This window comes from Lissotriton helveticus, chromosome 7 (genome assembly GCF_964261635.1).
Source record: "Lissotriton helveticus chromosome 7, aLisHel1.1, whole genome shotgun sequence".
NCBI classification, from domain to species: Eukaryota; Metazoa; Chordata; class Amphibia; order Caudata; family Salamandridae; genus Lissotriton; species Lissotriton helveticus.
In genome coordinates this window covers 1,164,981,876-1,165,007,469 of record NC_136068.1, presented here as the reverse complement: position 1 = coordinate 1,165,007,469, position 25,594 = coordinate 1,164,981,876, and positions in this window count along the sequence as shown.

Sequence of the window (25,594 nt, the reverse complement as noted above, 5' to 3'; positions counted from 1 at the left end):
CCCACTCGCAAGTGTGTCTTCTGAACGTGTTTTCAGTGCTGCTGGTGGCATTGTAACTCCCAAACGGAGCCGCCTCTCGCCCAAAAATGTGGAGCGGCTGACAATGATCAAGATGAATCAGCACCTCATACCACCAGATTACAAAGTACGAGAAAGCACGCCTCATGAAGACGAGGAGGACAGCAACGTAGATGAGGGGATTTTTTCTCTGTTCGGTGCCACTGACCTCATCCAGCCTGAATTCGCAGAGTATGATGACGAAATCTTGTTCTTATTCCCTGACACCGAGCCCTGAAAATGAGACAATCAATCAAGAACTTTCTTTTTCGTCCTTATTCACTTTTATTCCTGTGTGCTTTGTGTCTCTCTTTCTTTGTTTTGCACAGTTAATTTAATTCAAACTTTAATCACCTAATCCCAAAAACAAGACCATCATCAGAACTGTCTTCACTTGTTTGCTTATTGATTTGAAGGTGCCGCAGTCTACATTCCTCAGGTTCACAAGTTCTGAAGAACATGCTCCTCTATCCTCCTCCTCCAGACTGCGATTTCCCTCCAAGCAGAGTGCTGGATTACGCACAATGAAGAAAGACTCAGCACTTGTGGGGGTGTTGTACTTCTTTGCGGGTGAGTTGACGGTTTTGGGCCCATTGCTGTGAAGCTCTAATAATGGACAAAAGTGTTTTGGACCAAATATGAGGTGGAAATTTCTTGCCGTTTTTGCTGACTTGCTTGCCTTTGAGGTGCTCTTTGGCGGGGTTCCGGGGGTTTGTGTGTCATTTTTGGTGTCTGTCGAAGCACTGCTGCGACAGTCTAATCTTGATTGCATTTGCTTTTCAGGAAATCCGTGGTGGAAAACAGGAGTTATGATGATTGATGATGATGACCTAGCTGAACAGCGCCGCATTTGGAACGAAGGCCGAGAGATATTGTAAGTATGAGATTTAGCTTTTTCGCTGTTTGGGGGTGTTGTCGGGTGTTTTTTTGCGGGTGGGTTGGCGCCGGCGGGTCTTGCCTGGGGCATTCCTGGGAAGGTCTAATACCGGATAGAAGTGTTTTGGACAAAATCCATAAGGAACAGCCTTTTTTTTGCCATTTCTTCAGACATCTTGCTCAATGTAGCGTTTTGGGGGGCTTCCTGCTGTTCGTGGGTGGGTTGCGGCCGGGGTCTCTGTCGAAGCACTGCTGCGACAGTCTAATCTTGATTGCATTTGCTTTTCAGGAAATCCGTGGTGGAAAACAGGAGTTATGATGATTGATGATGATGACGACCTAGCTGCACAGCGCCGCGTTTGGACCGAAGGCCGAGAGACATTGTAAGTATGAGATTTAGCTTTTTCGCTGTTTGGGGGTGTTGTGTCGGGTGTTTTTTTGCGGGTGGGTTGGCGGGTCTTGCCTGGGGCATTCCTGGGAAGGTCTAATACCGGATACAAGTGTTTTGGACAAAATCCATAAGGAACAGCCTTTTTTTTGCCATTTCTTCAGACATCTTGCTCAATGTAGCGTTTTGGGGGGGCTTCCTGCTGTTCGTGGGTGGGTTGCGGCCGGGGTCTCTGTCGAAGCACTGCTGCGACAGTCTAATCTTGATTGCATTTGCTTTTCAGGAAATCCGTGGTGGAAAACAGGAGTTATGATGATTGATGATGATGACGACCTAGCTGCACAGCGCCGCGTTTGGACCGAAGGCCGAGAGACATTGTAAGTATGAGATTTAGCTTTTTCGCTGTTTGGGGGTGTTGTGTCGGGTGTTTTTTTGCGGGTGGGTTGGCGGGTCTTGCCTGGGGCATTCCTGGGAAGGTCTAATACCGGATACAAGTGTTTTGGACAAAATCCATAAGGAACAGCCTTTTTTTTGCCATTTCCTCAGACATCTTGCTCAATGTAGCGTTTTGGGGGGCTTCCTGCTGTTCGTGGGTGGGTTGCGGCCGGGGTCTCTGTCGAAGCACTGCTGCGACAGTCTAATCTTGATTGCATTTGCTTTTCAGGAAATCCGTGGTGGAAAACAGGAGTTATGATGATTGATGATGATGACGACCTAGCTGCACAGCGCCGCGTTTGGACCGAAGGCCGAGAGACATTGTAAGTATGAGATTTAGCTTTTTCGCTGTTTGGGGGTGTTGTGTCGGGTGTTTTTTTGCGGGTGGGTTGGCGGGTCTTGCCTGGGGCATTCCTGGGAAGGTCTAATACCGGCTAGAAGTTTGTTGGACAAAATCCATAAGGAAACACCAGTTTTGGCACTTTTTGTAAGTTAGGGTTCGTTAGGGTTAGCCCTAGCAGCAGGATTGCATGTGTTTAGGGGGGTTCTATTGCAACGCGGTTCTGTTGTTGTAGAGCACTGTTGGAGCGATGCTGGCTATGGATACTTTTGCTTGCAGGCAAGTGGTTTGAATACAATCCACGGTCTGTATTTGGGCCTACTGTTACTTTCAAAGTACGTTTTGTAACCATTTTTCTGCTAGGCATCGTTTTTGGAGATATGATTGGGTTCTTCTACATTTTTGCGACTGGCTTTAGTAAGGGTCTTGGTGGGAGCATTGCTGGGAAGGTCAAATTTTGTTCTAAAACACAGTAGTACACCCACCTTGAGGGGAAAGATCCGCTATAATATTTTGGCCATACTTATTGATCCTTAAAAAGGTGACTCAGACAGAGCACGCAATTTCAAAAATATTGTACTGTCTATTAGGGAAATCAAAGTGTCACTTTTTGAACCACACAGCGTACATACCTTTTATTTATTTATCAGTGGTATTGTAATAGCACTTCCTGTTTTCCGTTCAATAATTACAGGCCGGGTTTCAGTCAACATCCGCCAGGCAGGCAGTGGACAGGGTGTCTCTTCTGTCAGTGGTCACCACCACATTGATGGACGAAGCGTCAGCTGGAATGGAGGAGTGCCGCCAATAAGAGGAATTGTTTGCTGCATGCAACTTACTTACCAATTTCAACAGGACAACTCCAACAACATACGCAATACAGATACAGTATCCATTGTTGTCTTTTATTCTATGAGTGTGACTGCATGTGCTTACCTTTAGTTTGTAACCAAAGATTGTCTGTAAACTCTGTATCTTCAATTATTGTTTGTCCATGCTCTGCTTTTTTTTTCTTCTCTCAACAAAACCTACCCAAAAAGAAACCCCCATTCCCATCCATTTTACAAACCCTAACCCTCTTCCCCCGGGCTGTGTTGTTTTGCTTGATGTCTGACTAAAATGACATCAATAATTCCACACACTTGCTGGGGAGGATAAGGTGATAGCAGCAACAGGCTGGTGAAGGAATACGAGGATATCTTCTAGACTTACTCAGCTTCAGTACTATATCTTCTAGTAGTAGTAGCCAATGTCAAATAAATTCAACGCAAGTACTAGTTATACTTGCAAGCAAATACTTTACCATTTGTTAGGCTACATTATGGCACTGTTCTAGTGTACTGTCACCTGCTATTTTCTCGATCGTACCGTAACCGTTGTAATGCTACAGTAAGGAGGACAAACAAGGTTTCGTTTTCTTTTTTTCCATAGGCATGCAACTGCCACTGTGTCACACCACTAGTACCACCGCAATGAGGAAATGTCACCCGCCCAGGATTGACAACGTTAATCCCCATTTCACCTGGAGCCAGCCCTGGGCCTAGCCCTAATTTCTAACACAAATTACAGGTAAGATAAGCGTTTGGTGGGAGGTAGTATAATGGAGTATTATTTCGGAGTAGACAAGAGATTGACGGTTGTACTACTAAAGTCCTACGACTGTTCAGGAAAACAAAGTTACTGTTACACCCCCGCCCCCCACCCACCAGACTGAAAAGCAGTAAAAAACAGGTATGGTCAGATAAAGTTGAAAAATATATTTATTTAGCCCTAACAAAATAATCTCCCTCACCCACCCTAACCCCAACGATTGTCTCTGAAACGTCCCAAAACGATCCCAACTCCCAAATCCCACCCCCCAAAAGTCTATAAAAAAAGGGCAAGGGACACTCCACTACTGGAGGGTGCTGGTGCTGGTGCATGATGCGGCATGGGCATCATACTCCTTCAGGAGGGTGGCAAGCTCGGAGCGGAGGCCCTTAACCAAGTTCTTATACCTCAGGACCTCCTGCTCCAGGTTGGACATGCGGACTCGTAGGCGGCGTTGGCGTTCCTTGCAGCTCCTGTGGGGGGCAGCTGGTATTTCGGTTGCTTGGCGGTGGCGGTCGGCTTTCTTAGCCCGGCTCGGTCCCGCTGGCTTAGTCACGGAGGAGGATGCAGTGGTCACAGTCGAGGATGTTGCCCCGCTCGACTGCGTGTCCTCCTCCTCCTCCAGGGCCACCAGCCGCCGATACTCGGCGACTGTGGCCTCCAGCCTCCGTTGCCGGGCCAATCTAGCCTGCTCCCTCCTTGTTGTTGATTTGGAAGGAGCAACTATATGAAGAAAGAAAGACATAGTCTGTAACCAATGCTCCTTATTAATAACACAAAGTGATTGAGCCGAAAGTTGGGTCACAGAGTACAAGTAGCAAATTGAAAGCACAGTACATAACTATTGAGGACAGTATCTATGTAACCTCCCACTTCTGCATCCTTGCTCTAACAGTAGTGGTAGTTTAATGAACTAATTCTACGACCACTATGGACTTCCATTACAGTCGACTATGACAGTACACCAGTCTTATTCTTCTTCTTCTCTCTTGTTTAGGGAAATGGGTACGTTATCTTATGCAAGCCGGCAGAATGACATGGACACAGCACAGTGAAGTTACACCCGAGAAAAAAAGTTGCACACCATGATGATTGAGACAGACTTGCGTTACTGTACCGGTCCAGTACATGCAGGTGGTGAAGCTATTACTTTTCTATTACGGGTGGCACTGAGAATACTCTGTTACAAGGGCTACTGCTTAATTAATTTACCTTTCACCCTACAGTGCAAATGAGTACTAGAAAAGGAAACTGAAGAAGCTAACTAATTTGATTATCTATCACTTCACATGGGACGTATTTAATGACAGATGAGATGACTTTAGGTGCTTTGCTTAATATTGAGTGAACAGTGATACACCCACACATGAATGACGTACTACAAGTAAACTAAAGTTATTAAGAGAGGTACGGAGTGTCCACCGTAATAACCAGATATATGCTGTGAATGCAAACGCAATACAAAGTACTGCTACTATTCATGGTAGTATTGGACACATTTACAATTTCTTTTCCTTGCCTTCCCTGCACTGGGACGGACGTGCGGGTGCGGTGGTACATGCTCTTCAAGGTAACACTTACTTCACCTGGCGACCATCTACTCTCTCTAGATACACATGTGCTATGTAAGAGTCAGAGAATACCATGCTCCAGGCATCCATTCAGTCAAAGTATACGCACACATACAGTTTCTGTTTCACCCACCCAGGCTGCTGTCCTTCCACCCATCCTTGCTTCATCATTGACCCAGCCATGCACCATACCATATTCTTTCCTTCCCAGCCACCTCGGGGGCCAAGCAAACACATATCGTTCTTCTTTGCCAGCCATCATACAAGTTCGCGTCCCACTTACTTACACCCTTCTTTCGCTTTTCGTTCATCCCATCCATCACGTTCGTCTAAGAACTTATTGGGATTCTTCTCACCAAAAACTTCACAGCTAAGTCGAAGTACATTTCGAGGAGGCTACTACCTGGTTGATTTGTAATTGTAATACACCCGTGCAGAAAGCACACTATGCAGTCTTCAATCTCAATAAGTAAGGAATATATAGCTTACCTGTTTCCGCCACCACCGTTTGATCCCCCACAGGAACGGCCACCAGCTCTTCTACCGCCGCCTCCTCCCCAGAGGCCTCCGAGTCCAAGTCCAACACAGCCACCTCCGCGCTGGCCCCGTCACCAGATGTTACACCTACAAAGTACATTTAAGAATGTTAATACACCACTCACTACTATATAATATTTGGTCTAGGAGAAATGTTAAAAAAACAGAATACAATGTAATAATTTGTGACTGTCTACTCCATAGTAAAAATGTCCCATTTTCCAGGGAAGGCTGTTGTCTTGCTGCACTTTTATGCACAACTGATGAATGCTTGCTTTTGATTTTTAACACGCACCACTTTTTCTCCTAACAGACAGAAGCTTGACTCCTGAGTCCTAAGAACACGACCAGGATCAAGTTCAAACTAGGTGAGAGTTCAGCTCGACCACAAGAAATGTGTCCAATTAATCGTCAGCACTAACCACTTTTCCGTTTACAGTTAAATAGTTTTATGACAAAGTAGATTTTAATAAATGTGTTTACTTTTAATATAGCTTTTACACTTAAATAGACTCTGTGGTTTTTGTTCCTCTAGACTAGAGTGGATGAGCTAAAGGTTTTGGAATTTTTGCAAGCATGAGTGCCTCTGACACTTCTTGACTGTGCTGTGACTCCGTACTACTCTCTTGTCCTGCGTACGATAATCTAGAGATCATTGGGGATCTATAATCGGTGACTTCGGGAGCTGAATGACTCTGCCACACTATCTAGTCAGTAAGGAGACAGTGCATAGAGGTATTGCTGAATATAATGGGAGTCCAATGGAATTGCCAAATGTCCAATCTTAGTTAGCTACACAGACAGACTAATAAGAATAGTCTAGTAATACCACAGGGAGTCATATTCGAGGCAGGATAAGAATTTATATCCAGTCTACAAGAAGATCAAAGACGATTTAGAAAAAATCGAATGAGGAACGCTAGGAAAAAATAGGTACTGTTTATTAAAATGTAAACTTACTGGGGCCAGCAAAGGAGCCCTCGCCTGCCCGATCCTGGCCTGCATCCTCAGCACCCTCCTCCTGTGTCCTCTTGCCCTTGGGGGGAGCTGATGTACAACATGAAAGAAAGAAAAACCAGAAAACATGGATGAGATTTTTCAACCAAATCAAACATTTCAAAAGAACAATAACAACATATTTTGGAAAAATAGCAAATAGATAGACAACTATTCCACGGGATCTATCTCATGTGGTATACTACGTTATTCGTATTGCCTGATTTGCGGAACGTTGACTTAGAAAGTTCCTATGTAACTCAATAAACAGACTACTAAAGAGGTTTGCCTAGGCCTGGCACTGCAGGCAGCAGTGCGCAACACGTGACAGACAAAGTCCATCCTGCTTGCAGATCAGTGAATACTCAAACTATCAATCCACCCGCCACCACCGCCACTATTTCTTCTGATAGCCATGTGACTGTCTAAAGGAAGGACTGGACTTCAGTCTGTTGGGGCTGATTTATAAGTCCCTTGCGGAAGTTGCGGCTGATTTTCCTCCATTGTTGCGTGCCTTTTCTGACGCAGCGGCAGAACAAAAGACTCGCCATGGTGTTGGTGCGGCGTATATATTAAAAAAAAAACCACATATGGGCATATGGGCGATGCATCACGTTGTAAAGCCCTGCGCCATCAGGGGGCGTTCCGGCGCAAGGGAGGGCGTACCTGCGCAGGAACGAATCCTAAAAGTGGCTGAGGGAAATCTACAAGATGTCAATCAGTCACTTTTAGGACAATGATGCATGACTCAAACCCTGCGCGCTTGAAGCCGACGTACGGCTTGATGCAGCATTGGGGAGATAGGGTACCCCAGAGCATTGCTGGAGCTGCGCCATCGTTGGCACGCAACTCCAGCAATGCGCTGCCTTTACGGCACAGATGCGTAAGGCTTCTGTGACGTTTTGGGCCAATGGGTGGTGGTGGCATGGCACACAACTACTGCCGCATCCCTGCTACTTTGCAGGGATGCGCCGGTAATTGAAAATATGACCCTTACTGTCTAGCATTACGCAGTTCTTTTCTTTACAGTACACTCATACATAATTTCTCAGGCCAATGAAATGCTTCTGAACACAACATACAAAACAAAGAAGCATAGTAGCAAGCAAGGCTACTGAGAAGGAGAGCAGTGCACCTGAAATGCATAGAAGATTTTGAAATATAATTTACCTCAATGTAATCGGCAGCATTATTGCTCTTGGTAAAGAACAAAGATTTGCAAATAACAGAGCAGGATAAAACAGAGTAGTAAATGTACTACTACTACTACTCACCAAGCCCGGGGACCTCTACGCCGAGCGCGTCCAGCAAGTCCCGCTCCCGGTCCATGACATCGGTCCAGCGGTGGGTGGCCTGATTATATGTGCGCCGGACCCCAGAGATCTTGTACATGGCCCGGCACACCTTCTCCCACCGCTTGCGACGCTCCCGGATGCCATAGCCGGTCGCGATCTTGCCGCCTCCCAGGATCGTCTTGGGGAGGCGGCGCTGGACGTGGAAGATCAGTGCCGCCACTTCCTCCGCGCTGAAGATCTCCCTCGGGACCACTTGCTCCCCCCTTAAACGCCCGCACGGGAGCCGGGCACGGGGTGCGGGACCCTTCCCCTTCTCAGGGTGCTTCCCGGCTCCCTTTACCATGGTCTGGGCAGAAATAAACTTAAATGATAAAGAAGAAATAGAATAGTGAAGAAGAAAAGAAAAGAGTTTAAAAAAGTAGTTTAAAAGTAACTAAAAGCTGCAGAAAACACAAAAATATAGAGCTAGAAAAATAGAGGGTTAGATAATAAGTAAAATTAGATCAAAAAAACTTCAAACAAGCAAAGGATGGCAGAGATTGAGAGAGGATAGAGAAAGCATGCCCAGAACCATAGCAATGAATGAGAAACAAGATGGCCGCGCCCGTTCACGACCGCGTGGGTAAGTTCGCGCGAGATTTTCCTTGCGAGTACGCGCGAAATTGTACTAGCGAGCAGCACACTTTGCGAGATTACACATAGCGGGCGGAAACGGAATTACGTCACGCCAACAAGATGGCCGCGCCCGTGTACGACCGATAGGGTAACTTGGCAAACGTATAGCTAGAAGCGCCTCGCGAACACGCGCAAGATCACGCGAACATACACGTCGCAACAAAAACAATTTTGTATTCGCACGTATTCGCGGCTTCCGAAATCGATCTCGCACGGATTCGCGCCCCAAAAAACGCGCGAAATTGCAGAAAAAACGATTTTAGCTAAACTGAAAGCAATGAGCAGGTGCAAAAGTTCAAACTTAACATTAGTAACATTCAAGGTAGTGCTTCCTGATGGGCCCCTCCAGAGTTTGCAACTATTCTATGACCCTGCTATGACCCAAACAGCAGGCTCATAGAATAGCACCATAAAGGTCCTGTGAAAAAAAAATTTCACTGCAACAAAAAGCAAATTACAGATAAGGAAGGAAGCAGGTGCCAGCCAGACTGGAACTTTCAAAATTACTGACACATTAATGAAACACAAATTAATTGATGGCAGTTGAAGAAGGGCAGGTGTGCTTGCTTTTTTCAACCACCATAATCTACAGTGATAAATAAACCTAATAGGTGCCAGTGAGGATGTACTAGAGGGTGGCATGGGTGTCCCAGAGGGTGGCAGTGGTGAAACAGAGGGTGCTGTGAACCTGTGATGATAAACCAGACGTAGAAACAACATAGTCGCGGCCGTTGCAAGCCGAAAAGTAAGTTCGCAATTGCGAACTTGTCCCAAAATCGGCGCGAACACGCGCCAACACAAAAAACGGAAAAATCCGCAAATCCGCTAGAGTTCGCGGATCTTCGCGGATTGCGAATCCGTAAATACGCAAGTTCGCGGATTGCCAATCCGCAAAATCCGCCCATGCTTAACGGCAATGCGGACGGTCGTCTAAGTCCATCGGCTCCACATCCCTGAGGGGAAACTAACCAGCCAAACTAGCCAGAGCCAGCCGAAAAAACAAAAAACAGGCGGGGGAAGATCGGCGCAACCAAACGACGGACGGAAGAAGGAGGACAGCAGCCACAGCACAAGGAATCAGCCCTCAAACCCACCAAGGGCAAACAACAGCACGAAGCACAAGATGGCGCCTTGAGGCAAGTGGGAGTCACCGAAAGGAAACCCAACGGCAGAAGCAGCAAGAGGACGCTACCACATTAGCCAACACTCCCTGATAACTGTGGCCGGAGACCTTCCCCCCAACCCGGGGCAGAAACCTTACCAAGTCTGGATTCGAGATCCGAGAGAGAGAAGGGTGCCCAGAGCTGACGACCAGCACGGACACAGAGAAGGGGACAGGCCGCCGCACAGGAGACAATCCGGTGATCCGAAGACCCAGCGACCCACCATCTGAGTGCCGTGAGAGGGTGCATCGCCAAACCGGAAGCGGCTGCAGAGAGGGCGCCATTGCCGGAAATCTTCTCCGATCCTGGGCAGGAGGCGAAGCAGGAGATCCGGAAGCGGAAGAGCTACCAACCGGAAGGTGACGCACGAACAGGGAGGTGTGCGGAGACCTGCGCCGGAGGTAAAGCGGAGAGCCCCCCACGAGCAGGAAGCAAGCGGAGAAAGCACTAACACCCGCAACACCTACCGGCAGAGAGGAGAAGGTAGGAGAGCGCTGGGGGAGCGCAGGAAGTGGTGCACGGCAGGAGCAGTGTAACAGGCCAACCAGAGGTGCCGGGTGAACGCGGGGAGGCACGAGATCCCGCACCAGAGGCAAGGAGAGGCGGAAGCGGGAAAGGAAGGCGGGAGCGAGCGCCAGAGACAGACAAGAGGAGGGCGTCTGTAGCTGGAGCCAAGGGGGGAGCCCAAACAACATCAACAACACCGACAAGGAGCCCAGGAGGGCTCTGACCCAGAACCAGCACACAAAGACACAGCCACGGGCGCATGGTCACACAGCACAAGAGCGCAAGGCAACAGAACCACGGCTAACACCCGCACAGAGGGACTGTCGAGCACAACTTCTGCGCAGCACTAAAGCCCCGGGTGGCCCTGGGAAGTACGCCAGGAGTAAATAGATAAATAAAGGCACGCGAGTCTTGAGTAAAGAGGAAGCCCAACCAGGAGAGCATATAGTGCCACAACGGCAAACCAGAGAGACACATAGACAAGGGCTCAGAAAGACCACTCACCACACCAACCACAACAGCCCCAACATCTCCTGATCACACAGGGTCACTGACTCTTGAAGTGTGCGGGCTGACCAGCCGCGAACGAGACAAAGCACACGCTGGCAGGACCAAAGGCAAAGACCAGGACAAGGCACATCAGAGAGCCCAGCAGGTACAGACATCAAGCGAACCTTGTGGTGGCAAGGGCAATAGGCATATCAAAGGAGGCCCAGGCAGAAAGGCAACTAGGCAGCATCCTACCCAGAAGAGGCAGTGCAACAATGGCGGGCAACGAGGGGAAGAAAGGAGAGGAACAAAAAAGACCCAAAATAGACAATCAAGGATCCCCCTCAAAAACGAAAGGTGAAACAGTCACCTTAGAGACCATCCTAAGGAGAATAAATGAGGGCAATGAAGTGGCGAAAGAGACTAAACTCAAGGTGGAGAACATGCAGCTTGAGCTAGCAGCCATAAGAGCGGACCTCCACAAAACGAACACAAGAATGGAAGCAGCGGAAGGCCGAATAAGCTCAGTGGAAGATGAGACTAGCGGGAACACCAAGGCCATAGCTGAACTACAGAAAGTCACGAAGGCCATACAAAAACAACTAGCGGAGAAGGACGACAGGGCAAGAAGGGGCAACATACGAATCCTGGGCATACCTGAAGGAGCAGAAGACAAAGCTGGCTCGTGTGCAGCCATGCTAGAGGAGATGATTCCACAACTTATGGGCATCACATTTGAGAGAAGGTTCGAGGTGCAAAAGGCCTACAGAATACCAGCAGGGAGAGCGATGACAGGCAAGGGGCCAAGGGCGATAATCTGCAACCCACTAAGGATGAGCCAAACAGAAGCCATTTTTGCTTTTGCCAGAAAGAACCAAAATCTGTCGTGGGAGGGGAGCAAGATCGTGCTAACCCAAGACTACTCGAAGCAAACGGTAGAGTCAAGAAAAGGGTTCCTGGCCCTCAGAGAAACCCTACGCAAGAGGGGCGCCACTTTCAGCTTTGTGGGTCCATCCAGGCTCAAAGTAACGGACAAATGGAAAATAAGACACACCACAACCAAGAAATACTCAGGACATAAGACAACAAATCTACCTCAAGCTACCATGAACAGTCAAACAGGAGCTGTGAAGAGTCAGCAGATACAAAGAGACATAATGCCGGATGATGGCAATACCAGAGACCAACTATGCAACAGAGACTGAACAAGACAATGTTTTTACTTCCAACCTACCTACAAACAAAGGAAGAACACAAAACCTACCTCAGGGATGATGCTGGGCAGAGGAACTTTGTCGTCGCACACCCACTCAGCAAGTAAGGGAGGGCGGGGGGTGGGAGGGGAGGGACGGGCGGGGGGTCCAAGGGGGGCGGGGGGAGCGGGGAGCATATACATGGGCTTACTTTCTATCATCTCTTCTTCTTTTTCTACTATCCTCCCCTCTATATCTTCACGTCGAGGTCCAGCAAACACAGGCATAGGTACCGAGGAATGCATACAACACAGTCATCGCAAGCACGCAAGGGAGGGCCAAATAGACCGCGAAACATAAGCAACATAAAATGACAAACACCAACCAGAGTAGCATCGCAACAGACATAAAGATAGTGTCCCTAAATGTCAAGCATCTCAATAGCCCGGTCAAAAGAAGGAAGGTGCTCGAGCATCTTAAGAAACTCAAAGGCGACATCTATGTGCTCCAAGAAACTAGATTAGAAGCAGCTGACATCGGGCGCATAGGTGCAAACTGGATAAGCGAGGTGGTGGGATCTCCGGCACAGAACAAGAAGAATGGGGTAGTAACAATTATCACCAATAAATCCAAGCTAGCAGTGGTAGGCTCACAAGTCGACACTCAAGGAAGGACACTGGTGACCACTCTTAGAAGGGCGGGAGAAACATTTCATGTAGCGAACATATACGGACCCAACACCGAAGATAAAGCATTCTGGGAGGGGGTGGGATCACAACTACACACACTACCACTAGAAGATCTGCTGATAGTCGCCGGGGACATGAACCAGGTTCTAGACTCAGCGATCGACAAACACCCGAGCAGGCCAAGCCAAACAGCGAACAACCCCAACATCCTGAAGAATCTCTGCGCCAAACTCAGACTGAGAGACCCATGGCGCCTAAGCAACCCAGATGCCAGAGAATACACATTCTACTCCAACCCACACAACTCATACAGCAGAATAGATTATATCCTCATGTCAGATACACACACCCACCTCATAGACCACACGGAGATAGGACCCAGATCAGTATCAGACCACTCGCACGTCAGCCTAACCTTGGCGGGCAGGCATAACGAAAAACCAACCCGCAGATGGAGATTCGACGACAGCATATTCCATCACGCCTCAGCGAAAGCCGAGATAGAGAAGGCGATAAACGAATACCTGCTAATAAACGACACACCAGAGACAAACAGGGAGGTACTATGGGACGCACTAAAAGCCACCGTACGGGGAGTAGTTATGACAATCAAGGGCAGATTAAACAAAGGAAGGAACAAAAAAATTGAATACCTAGAAAATGAAATTAAAAAACTGGAGAAGAGCCACATAGCCAGAATGGAAGACAAGAACACACTCACCAATCTGACCAAACATAAGTACGAACTCAATAGAATATTGAGTGAGCGAGAAGGGACCTGGATTAACAAATATAAATCTATTAACCTCTGCACTGCAAACAAGGCTGGCAAGAACTTAGCATCCTACTTAAGAGGGAAACAGCGGCAACACACGATAGGAGCCATCAAAGACAGACAGGGCAAGTCCATGACTGCAAACAAAGATATACTAGAGGTCTTTAGAGATTTCTATGAGGGACTGTACACCAGGGATGAAACATTAAAGGAGGATGGGGGCAAAGAGCTGCTAGTAAGTATAACCACCCCTACACTATCAGCCTGCGAACGAGACATCCTAGAGCTAGACATAACGGAGGATGAGATAGCCAAAGCCACGGCAAGCCTCAAGGATAATAAAGCGCCAGGGCCAGATGGCTTCAGAGCTAGCTTCTACAAAAACTACATGCACATCCTCAAACCCAAAATGAAACAGGTATTCACAGAATGCGTCCAGACAGGCCACATGACACCCTCGATGGCTGAGGCAAACATAAGTGTCATACCAAAGGAGGGGAAGGATACAACTGAGGCAAAGAACTTTAGACCGATCTCCCTCATCAATGTAGACTGCAAGATATACGCTAAAGTACTTGCCAGCAGACTCAATGCATACCTACCCAAACTCATACACAACTCTCAAGTTGGCTACCTCAAAAACCGCATGTCCCACGATAACACGAGACTACTATGCCACATAATCAACCACTCCTCCAGGAGCAACAATGCCGCAGTCATGATAGCCCTAGACGCGGAGAAAGCTTTTGACAGGGTCTCATGGCCCTTCCTAGAGCAATGTATGGCAAAATTCGGTTTAGGACCGAGCTATAGGAAGATGGTGATGGCCCTATACAGCAACCCCAAAGCCAGGGTGGTGGTCAATGGAGGCACATCTAACACACTCGACCTAGGCAGGGTACGAGACAAGGCTGCCCACTATCACCAGCCCTATTCCTGTTAGCCATTGAACCACTCCTCACGATGATTAGAACGAATGAAGATATAGTAGGAATACCAATAGGGAGAGAAACTTTCAAGCTGGCGGCGTATGCGGACGATGTCCTAATAGTCACACAAGACCCTGAAAGATCCATTAGAGCACTGACTGACACTATTGACAAATACGCTCAAGTCTCGGGGTACAAGCTCAACAAAGATAAATCAGAATGCAAACCCCTAAATATCCACACAACAAGAGAGGTACTAGGGAACTCCGGATTAACATGGCAACAGAAGCTCATAAAATACTTAGGCATCCTTTTCGAGAGAGACCTAAAAACGACACTGGAGCACAACGAAAAGGCAACAATCAAGAAAATTAAAGAGAAAGTGGAGGGGTGGTCGCCCAAATTCACCACATGGTGGGGAAGGATAGAAGCGATAAAAATGATGCTAACACCTGTGGTCAACTACATGCTAGCCATGCTCCCATTGACGAACACAGACGATTTCCACAAGAAACTAGACAAGATACTTAACAACTTCCTGTGGAAAGAGAAAAAACCCAGAATAAGCCTACACAAGCTTAGACTCACAAAAGATCAGGGCGGTCTGAACATTACAAACTTCAAAAGATTCCAGGTAGCATGCATAGCCAGACAGGGACTACACTGGTTAGACCCAAGAAAGGAATATAGCCAAGCATGGCTGACACTAGAGCGTGGACTATTAAAAGGCATGAACCCCATCACCCTCCTCACAGCCACCAGACACCCAGCAGTCAAGGAGAACCCTGTCCTGAAGAACACGAAAACAGCTCTCCTGAGCGTCGACAAACTATTGACATCAAGCATAAGAGGCAGCCAACTTGAATCTATATGGCATAACCCAACATTGAAATACAGAGATAAGGTCCTAGACATGCACGAATGGTATAGACATGGCATCTCCACGGCCCAAGACCTCCAGAATCAGGGCACATACACAACTTTCGACACCATCAAAGAAACACACAACTTACAAAGCATAGAGCTCTACAACTTCCTGAAAATCAAAGTAGCCATAAGGAAGGCAAACCTCACTAATCGCACACCCCCGCTCATACAACTCGCAGCCAGTCTCAACACACTAGGACACCAAGTAGCACACCTATACAAAGCCCTCCGCCCCAAGAACTCCAAACTAAACGATAAGATCACAAATTTCTGGGGGGAGATAGCAGGGAGGGAGCTAAGCGAGGCAGAGAAAGCAGAGATGTGGAGATCCTCCACTAGGAAGAAAATAACGGCAGGGCTCAACCAGACCAAATATTGGCTAGTGCACAAGGCATACTGGACACCAGCCCGCCTGGCCGCCCTGGGGATCCGAGACAGCGAAACATGCTGGAATTGCCACAAAGCGAAGGGAGACCTATAACACCTTTTGCTCAGCTGCCCTAAGGTCAGGGGATTCTGGAACAGAATTGGAACACTCATCAATGAGATCACAGGAATAGACATACACATAGATTTTCCAAACCTAGTCCTAGGCTTTACGTCTCCGTCAATCACAACGACAGAAGATCGCGACCTCATTGACCTATTGCTAACGGCGGCAGTCAAAATGGTCCTAAGTAACTGGAAGGACACCTCAAAAGCCGCGCCCCAAGCTTGGCTCAACTGGGTCACGTTCTTAAGGGGGGCAGATAACATCACAGCGAAACACTCACCGAAAACACATAGGCAAGCGAACATGTGGGGATCCCTAGACCATTACCTAACATCACATAAACCCCCATAGGCGCAGAATCCAGACACTACAGAAGGGACACACGTTCCTGCGTACCATGCACTCTCTCTATCGACCTCGACCTCTATTCCCCCCCCTCCTCACTATTGTCCGGGGTTGGGGAAAGAAATACCAACGAACAACGAAGCGTCGCAAAGGAGGAGGCATAAAACAACGACCGACATAACATGGACAATCGAACTACTGCCCCCCCCCCCCGCGCTCCTTTCTTTGCCTCCTTTGTTCCTTCTTCTTTCTCTGTTTTTCCGCTCACGTATATCCCATGCTCCATGTAAATATATATTTTTTTTATATACTCAATAAAAAATTATAGAACAAAAAAAAAAAGAACCGTTTTGTCATTTAATGAAGACCTAAATATGATTTTAAAAAATTGGATATCTGCGACAAACGTGCTCGGTGCTCTTAGTGTGACACACACTAGTGAAGAAAGTGATCTATCCATGTGTGTATCATGAAATCAAGACATTGTTAGGGTCTAAAATATATGTCAGTGACTTTTCTATCCCGTTATGTCACACGGGGTCATCGGGCCCGGGAGAGAGATCACAAGTAGGATTTAAAACGTTTGACAGTTGGTTTGGAGGGTGGCGGGCGGTCCTCGTGCATGCTGGCATTGGGAGTGCGGCGCGAGGGAAGCCGGTATTTGTCCCTTGAATTCCGGGCGCCAGTGGAAGCCAGTCCCAGGGGAGCTACGGGCCCGCCGTGGGCCGGTGTGGGAGGCCGCGTCGGATGAGCGGGCTCGCACTGGAGCCGGAGTTGACCGCTCGCGGTGAGCTCCGGGCGGCAACCAGCAATTTCGAGCCCGCTGGGAGCCGCGGAGATGGATGCTGCTAGCGGGGGAGCCAGGAATATCTGCAGACCAAAACACAGGTCAGTTCAGTGCAGTGCGAGCGGGACCGCATATTTGCACACTCTGCATCTTATGACCTTGTCACAGGCACAATTTTTATCATAATTTGTATGTTTTCATTACATTACTAAAATATTATAAATGTAATTTTATGTGTACTTTAGGGACAACTGTTTTTGCAATTACCCTTCTCTTACTGAGCAGGGTCAGAGGTCACTGCCTAACCAAAGAAGTATAGAAAGAGAGCACGGAAACAAGGGATAAGGCTAGGGAAGAGCTTTACAGGGGAACATGATCAGAATTGACCTGATGAAATCCTATCAGCTGTGCTTTGACTTTCACTTTTGCAGCAATAATGTCAATAGCAGATGGGGATTTAGTTGTGATTGTGAATGTCTGGTAATTAACGCTACAATTTCAAGAGCCATTTGCACCTCCTACAATAATATTATGCAGTAGTCCGCCAAACATCCACAAAGTCACCTTTACTGTGTCCTTCCTAAAGCGGGAGGAAAGACTGGTCAACAGTTAATTCCAAATAAAATACCATTGCTTTAAGACAAAAAATCTAGATTAAAGCACAAAAAGAAATTGCCTTATCAATGCTTGTTTAAGTTTTCTCTTGGCACTACTAGACAGTTGTATATATGGGCAGCTTCAGCTTTTGGCTTTTTCACACGCCCCTTTTATGAAAGAAAGTTTCATGCATAACCCAATAGTCTTTGGCAACATGTAAATGGCAAATAACATTAAGTTGTTCCAAATGGAGGGGCCCAAAATATGTCTTGCCCAGGGCCCCAGAAATCCTTTTGATGGGGGGGAAGGAGGTTTACTATTCACAGAACCCCCTTTGGAAGATAAGTGGACATGAGTTCCACCATTGCGTTAGATTTTGGTTAGACTTTGGAGATCTCCTGCTCCTTATGTGAGCATTTGCTATTATTTCAAACTGCAGGTTGAAGGTTTCGCAGGTTCTATCGCCTGTCCTGGGATGGCGAGATAAGTTTCCTCTAAACCTGCCCTGCTAGATATTATGAGGAGGGCTACAAATGGGGAGACCCTCCCATCATTGATTTTTGACTCTTGCTCACCTACAGGGATATCGCTATATTTCATACTGGTGATCCGCTTCTGCACCAGTGCCCCTCCAGTAGGGGTTGAGAGGGATGCATAGGCCTCCTTAATGGAATATTCTATACATAAAGCCAGGGATGCTGTGTAATACAACACGATCTGGGGTGCATATCTCAGCAACACCAGCCATGTATATTTTATTGGCGTCTGCTTCGTGAGCATGATGCCTCTGTGTAATTATTGGTTCACTAATGTGTTACACTTGATACTGTTGTGTCTTAATGTATGAGCCTCTGATGGCTTTCCTACATGTCGATAAAAGTTATATCAAACAAATTGAATCATGCTGTGGTTATCGCTTCAGTGATCCAAGAGACACCACAGAAAAAAGTCTAAAGCTGAATATGCAAAGCATAGCTTCCGCATAAGATTTCAAATGAAGAACAGATAAATGCCCTGCTCTGACGAACAAAGAAGAAAGAAACTTCATGATATTTCAGACGGAAAATAGTGTTGTTAAGCTGCAAGTAACAAAAAAAAGAATGGGCAATTTACAGTTGACTATCTAAAATGTATACCAGTTGCACTAGACATAGCTTTCTTCATTTACAAACAGTACTTGCATTTTTCGTAGCTAACACAAACCATACTCATTTTTATAGCAATTTATTTTAAACCAATACATAACATAAAAGTACATAAAGGAACATATGACAGCATAGGCTGTCTTCAACCATGGCGTTTCCATTGTTTTCGAAGATGATTTTAGCTTTAATCTTGTTTTCCACAATTGTGCCTGGGTCTCTTCAGTGGAAACACCACCTGGTTCACAGCCACAGATTCACAATTTCTGCCATTTTAAATGCGTTGAACTGAATTTAAAATAGTTTTAGAGCTGTGGTGATTTAGCGTGTTTGAGGAGAATCCACCCACGCGCCGGAGAAATCAATAGTTAGAACACATTTATAAAATACTGGCTGAGCTGGAGGAGAGCCAGTCACAAGTCTTGACTTCCAAACCTCTCCAGGCTTTCCCCTTCATCTGTCGACTTTTTTTTGCATGTTATTAACTGTACAAACACTGCCATGTTCCTTAAGGCGGACATGTTTTGTGTATGATTTTCTGTCCAGAAACTTCAACTAGATGGCAGGTAGTTCAAAAGGATTGTGATCTTTCAGTTTGGACAAGCGAAGGGAGTGACTGCCCTCATGTTTCCCCCCCATCAGGTAAAACTAAGCAACCCATGCCAAGTGCAAGTGTCTGTGCAGATCACTGGGAATGAGTTCACAGAACAGGGGCAGGGCCTGCCAGACAGGGATTACCATTTTAAGCACATTTCCTGGTAATGTAGATTTTATTCAAGGAAAAACAACCCAGTTCCCTGGGACAGCTCATTTGAATGCTTGGCTCCAGCCCTGTGAAGTTTCACACTTCATCCATCAGAGGTAATAATAACTTCAGATCAGTTCATTACATTTGTATTCTGATAACATCATTATGCTAATCCGTTAATAAAGATAACAATTAGATTTTTTTATATAAAGTCATGCATCTTCCTAGCCCTGTGAAATCCTGTTACTATTATGAAATATACACTTCATTCTACATTTTTCTAAAGTGCAAACCACGCAAATGCAGCTGAGCATGCACCACACTTTATGAAAAATATAAAATAGGGTCTCAAAACGGTCCATTAAGGAAATCAAAAATGTAATCTAAAACAATGTAAATCTAAAACTATTTCATTTGTTTAGTAAAATATAAATACGAACCATAGTTAGCCACAGGACTCATAAATAGATGTATTCCTAAACATCTTCCCTTACTCTTCCTTCCGCCTTATTTTAGTATGATTCGTTTTCTGTATCCGATTTGGTAAGTGAGATCATTACCTAACATGACTGACATTTCCACAGTGAGGTACCAATACTAGGGTAAACTCAGATCAAGTTTATTGATTAGCTCTTTGAGACCCTTACACCACACAGGACTTTCATGTTAGTTGTAAAGTAGGGCAGTTCACCAATGGTAATCTCAAAGTCCGGGTAATTTCTGGTAACAATATTCCTTTTCACCATGTTGCTGCACTTGATGATCCTTTTTACACTTCCTTTCAGTGTCCAAACTCCTACTTCCCAATCTTTTCGCTCCAATTCCTTGTCTCTTTGCATGCCACAGTGCAATACATACGACTCCCCTTCTCATACCACCTTCCCCACCATCGACAGTCCTTTTAATTTCTGGTGGATTTTGGGAACATTTTTACAATTGTGTTGTTAAAATCTGCCCCCTTACTGCTCCAATTCCTCTGCTTCACATATCCAATGTCAAAGTAGGCCAGAGATGTGGATTATGTAATAAGTACTAATCTTGAAAAGACATCAGTAGCGAGCCATTGTAATAACTATAAGATCGGAGTGATGCAGTCAAACATGCAGGCACCCACACTCAGATGAGCATCAGTATAAAATATGGCTATTAGAGAAATTGTAGGGGACTCATGGAGGCCAAACAACACAGCATTACAACAATCAAGGCTAAAGATGCAAATGTTTCAGTAGAGTAGATAAAACCAATCAATCAATCAGGGGTTTATAAAGTGCGCTACTCACCCTTGAGGGTCTCATGGCTCTGGGGGTGAGGGAGAGTGGGGGGGTGCAGCTCCAGATCAGTCGAAGAGCCAGGTATTGAGGCTCCTGTTGAAGGTGTGCAGGGTGGGGGAGCGTCTGATGTTGACTGGGAGGTCGTTCCACGTTTTTGCCGTGACGGTGGAGAAAGCTCTTCCGTCTGCTCTGGTTCTGCGTGCGGATGCGAGGGATCTCTGCCAGGGCGAGGTCGGCGGAGTGGTGGAGGAGACTTTCTTTGAGGTATTTGGGTCCGATGTTGTGGAGGGATTTGTAGGCGTGGGTGAGAAGCTTGAATGTTACTCTCTTCTCGATGGGGAGCCAATGGAGGTCTCGTAGGTGCTGGGTCATATGCTGGTGTCGTGGGGTTCCGAGGACGAGTCTGGCTGCTGTGTTCTGGATAGTTTGGAGCTTGTGTAGCAGGGTTTTGTTGATGCAGGATGCAGAAAGAAGCAAGTGAAGAGCATACAACAGAAGACAGTACTTTCATACCAAGCATACGCGCATATGTTTGTCCGTGGTTTATTTTGAAAACCTTTGTTAATGCTGGTGAGAAATTGAGTAAATATCTCATAACATTTTCAGAACGCGTTGTTGAATTACATTTAATAAGTGAAATAAGATGTATGTTGTTCATTGAACCATTCGTTCCGGATTTAACATTGTGGAGAGAAGGAATAAAAAAGTTCTTTTACTGATTTTCCCATCTCTTCTGCTCAAAAGAGGTTCTATGTGTTCACCACCAGGGGAAATGCAATGATTATTTACAAGTCTAGATTTAAAAAATTTTGTCACGTAAATTGACTTAGTGAGTTTAACCTTTACCATAGATTCTGGATTCTTGGCACTAAATGCATTGTCTCAACCTTACCACAAGAAAAACTTCCTCTAACGTACTGGGGAAGTCGGTATGTTTTAAAAGATATTGTCCTAAATTTTTGTGAACTGCACCTTTAGGGTACTCTTTATTGTGTTAACAAGCAGATGCCTCTTGTTCCTATCATTAACTTTTATGAAACTGCAAACAATATAACTCAACAAGATCTTAGAAGATGGCCAGGTGAGTAGAATTTCTCCATAGAAAATGTCCCCAGGTTTGTCTGCAATGAAAGTGTTGTACATGGCATTTTGAAAGACCAAAGCAAATACGGTGAGCCTAGTGGTATAGTTATAGATTAATGCTAAAGTTTCCACGGCCTTAGTGGGAAAAAGAGGAAAATCTATTTCAGCGTTCCAATCTGCGAAAAGCCTATTTTACCAACTTTGTGACAGCATGGATAAACAAGCATAAAGTAACACTTCTCCTTGCTTACTGGCTGTGAAGTGACTCCTGAGGTCTGAGGCCAAAGGCTCGGCTATGATTCTTCAGCTGAGACACCAAGCACAACCTGTATATTCATAGTGCTCATTCTAAGACTTGTGTTGCCCATACACTCATCAGAGAAGAACAGACAGCTGGTAAAATTATGTGTTACACTGGTGTTCCCGGGACAAGTCTGAGGGTGAAATGAGTATTATTGACACTGCATTGTACATTTACACTGAAAGAAAGAGAAGACGATGCAGACACCTGAGGCACTGCACTAGTTCTGTTATAAACCAAAGTCTGGGACTGGGAGGGTAGTGTGCTAAGACACTGACTGGAGGCCTCGGCATGCTCTCCATGTAGGCTGTAATGCAGCCTGCATGGAGAACATGTTAAGTGCCCAAGACTGGTTGGGCGGCCCGAGAGGGCCGCCCAAGCAGTCATTGCTCACTTTAGGAGGGTGTTACAATGCCTCCCCTGCCCCTGCCTCTATTCCCTCAAACAAAGCTGTGGGCGGAAGTAGGAGAAAATAAAATGATAATAATGAAAGTTATTATCATTTTATTTTCTCTGTGTTTCACTGCAAAAGAGCAGTGGGGCGTCACTCCTCAGCCTTTACGGAGGAGCCGCCACTGTTAAAAGATGATGAACAGTGAAAAGAAAGACAGGCACTTTAATTATAGAACCTCACAATTGTATGTCATAATAGCATTTTAACAACATTTATTTTTTGTGTTTTTTGTAAAACACTGTTAACCACTAGGGGAGGGCAGAAGTTGTGGAGTTTTACTCCACGGAATTCCGCTGAGTTCCATGAAAACTCTGCGAGGTTCCATGGAGTTCAGCGAACGGGTGGAAATCTGCACGTTGCACTGCTCATCCTGATTTTTAGTGGTGGGAGATTATTCCGCACTGAAACGTCAGCACGAAAGGCAGCACGCAGTGCGCCAATGGGCGCAGCTTCTCTAGTCAGTTTTGCTGGGGCTCGAGTAGATTTCCTACTCAAGTGGCAGCTTTCTCACCGCGTACAGGCACGACTGCCTGAGACCGCCCGCATTGGGAACATTTTGCCAGGTTCCCCCAGTCCCTAAAAATCGCTCTAGGGGACACCAATTCTCACTCGCCAAATTATCATTAGAAAAAACTTTGCCACTCAGCGGTTGGTCGAATTTGGCTGGAACTGTGTGTTACATGCGTAACGCGGTGTGACCAAAACTCTGTCAGTGAAGCAGAATTCATCACCAACCCCAACTAAACACTCCTAAGTCTCCCCAGAGCGCTTAATAAAGTAAAGCTATAGGTGCGTCAAAATGAACAATTAGGCCAAATTATTTTGTAGCCAGTTGGTAAAATGCCCAGCATGATTGAAGGATAGTAATTTTTCTGCCAAGATTTAAAGATAAATAATGACTCCAAAAGTAAAAACAAAGACAAAAATGATGTTCTATGGTGTAGCTAGGGTTGAGCTGACCTATAGGGCAGTCACACAGTACCCGATGGGCTGGTCTGACAGGTCAGTGTATGGGCTATTTGTTTGACTGTTCGCGGGCCTGCTTTATGTCTTCTGGGCAGTGCTTAATTTTAGCTGATGGTTCCCGGTGCTCGACACCAGCACTTAATTATCAACCGGGGCACTTATGACAGTCTGCCCCATGGTGGCGCTGTTTGTCTATTTAGGTATGAGCACCATCATAGCTGTTTATTGATTCAGTTTACTTTGAAAATGACTAATTGCTGCTGCAGAAGCCATTCTCATAGCTTTGAAGGCTTGTAATAGTCTCAATTGTTACTCTTGTAGGAGTGTGATGGTTAGGAGCATTGTCAGGGGCGATGGGTGGTGCAAGCTGCAATGAGCTCTGACCGAGGATCCTGCCATTTATTGTTTTTGCAAATTAGGCACTGCTACTGGGCCAGTTTTTACTGGTTATTTCCCTGAAATTTAAAACAACATTACCTGCAGCAAGCTCAAATCCATCCTGTCTCCCATGCCTTGTTAAACATTTAAACAGCATATCTTCACGCATTCTAAACTGTGCATTTGGCAAACGGGGCCCCTCTTTTAACGATCTAATTCACTAATGGGGGACATTTTTATTTGGCCAATTTTCTATCCCATTCCATCCTGGGTGTAGCCTTGTTTGTTTTCTGGATTTTGGCAATGTTTGATCATTAAATGAGACTTGCTTGTGACAATAATTTATTAATGATTATACTTGAAACTAAAATCTTTGGATTCCAGAGATAGTATTGTTCATGTGAGCTATAAGAACATGAGACAGCTGATTTCAATTCAATAAAATGTGTGTTCAACATTCTGAACAATTATGCAGTAAATTTAAAACACTGTACTTGACAGAATTGCATTTTCCTGTGCTCCGCTAAATTAGCCCCAAACTACGCTTGACTTCTAATGCAGCCCTGAGATGTGTATTCATTTTTTTTCACTCTGAGACCACACATACCCAAAACGTACACTGATACTCTGTATTGACATACTGTTCTGGAAGAACTACAGAAGAAAGTCTTTTGCTATATTTAAGGCTCTTCCAGTTTATGATGTATTAGAACATTGGAATGTTGGGAGCTCCATTGAAAACAATGGGGTGCTCCGGGCTTATAATGGCTGGTATAAGCCTGGAGCTCCAACGTTCCAATGCTTCTTTGTTCACAGCTCTGGCTGTGAACAAAGGCTTCAGGGAACCTGAGGGGATTCCAATCCCCTCACGCTCCCGTAAAGCTTTGTTCTTTTTTGTTACAACATTCTGCTCTCTAGTGGCAGAATGTTCTAATAGCCTTATAGTCCTTTGTAGCTGGGCTATACCGGCTATTAAAGTCCCTCTCCCTTGATAACGCTGGAGAGGGCCTTTAATAGCCGGTATAGCCCTCTACGGCGGGCTATAAGGCTATATTAGAACATTGGAATGTTGGGAGCTCCATTGCAGACAATGGAGTGCTCCCTGCTTCTACGGGCCGGTAAAGGCCCGCAGAGCAACATTCCAATGTTCTACAAAGGCTTCTCGAAGCTCGAGGGGATTTATATCCCCTCGAGCTTCGAGAACCCTTTGTTTAATTTGTTAGAACATTCTGCCCTCTAGTGGAAGAATGTTCTAATAGCCTTATAGCCCTTTGTAGCAGGGCTATACCGGCTATTAAAGTCCCTCTGTCTCGTTAAAGTCCCTCGCCTTCGGCTCGGGCCTTTAACGATTCAGCGGGCCTTTAATAGCCGGTATAGCCCGCTACGGCGGGCTATAAGACTATATTAGGCATATTCATTTGTGAAACTTCCATTGTTTGTGTAACTCGATTTGTACTACTACCTCCTATAACATTAGGTTAGAATAGGGCACATTAATATGCAACTAGGGCTAGTCCTAGAGTGGTGGCATTAAATATGACGCTTTATAATTTTGTATTGTGATTTGTCGATTCATTGATACATTGGCTAGCCCTCT